Source organism: Heterocephalus glaber, unplaced genomic scaffold (genome assembly GCF_053883595.1).
Source record: "Heterocephalus glaber isolate CG9 unplaced genomic scaffold, H.glaber_assembly_v1.0 deba00001504, whole genome shotgun sequence".
In the NCBI taxonomy this organism is placed as follows: Eukaryota; Metazoa; Chordata; class Mammalia; order Rodentia; family Bathyergidae; genus Heterocephalus; species Heterocephalus glaber.
The window spans coordinates 31911653-31912637 of NW_028258324.1; positions in this window are offsets into that span (position 1 = coordinate 31911653).

Here is a 985-nt window from a genome sequence, read left to right on the forward strand (position 1 = left end):
CTACCCTTGGCACAAGAGAGGTATTTAGAAGTAACTGCTTTTATATTTTTATTGTGTTAATGTTTGTTTGGTTTTGTGTTTTTGAAATTATTTTTGCATTTCTTATTTATTGAAATCAAAGTTTTTGAATAGAGATGTAAACTTATAAATAGCTATTTTGTCAATAAAGAACCTTAAATATCTGCTTCCCTCGGACTTTGTGAATAGGCCTATTAAGTCTCTTTTATCAAAGATGTCATTTTTGTCCATCCACATAGTCTTCACAACTTTGAGGCTGACCTTTTGCTAATTCTGAATCTGATACATAAAACCACTCACCTAGACAACCAGCTAAGCCATCAGCTCAAATTTCCCTGGAGATAACCCTCACATCAAAGATACTGGGGAGAGCTCTGAACATCTGTGTTATCTCCAGGGCCAATTTTTTTTGGGGGGGAATTAAAGGCATGATATTGGACATACATGACTTTCTTCACATTAAGTAGCCTCTTCAATGGTCCAAAAAGGAAGTTCAACATGCCCAGAGTAAACCTCCCACAAATTTAATTTAGGACAACTGCAATAGTCCTGGGTATTTTTATGACTCTATTTGAGCATGGTATAATGAAGGACAATTGACAGTGTGAGAGTTCCCATTTTCATTTTTCCATTGGTGGGGTTTTAATAAAACCAAAATGTAAAGCTGATGTCTCCTACACATGAATTTGACTTTTATAAGAGTCAATAGTTGGCTAGGAATGGAATGACCCTTTGAAAGACTCATGGAACTTAAGCACCCAGTGATCATCATATTGGGCACAGAAATGATCTCGGTAACACATTTGGTCACCAGGACATTGCCATCCGGAACTCTCAAAAACAAAACACTGCAGCATAACTGGATCATGCCAATCTGCATCCCACCTGAATAAATGTCAAGTATCGGGAATCAAAGACAGAAGGTTAAATGACTTAGTTTTAAATACAATTTAGAAATTACTAATGG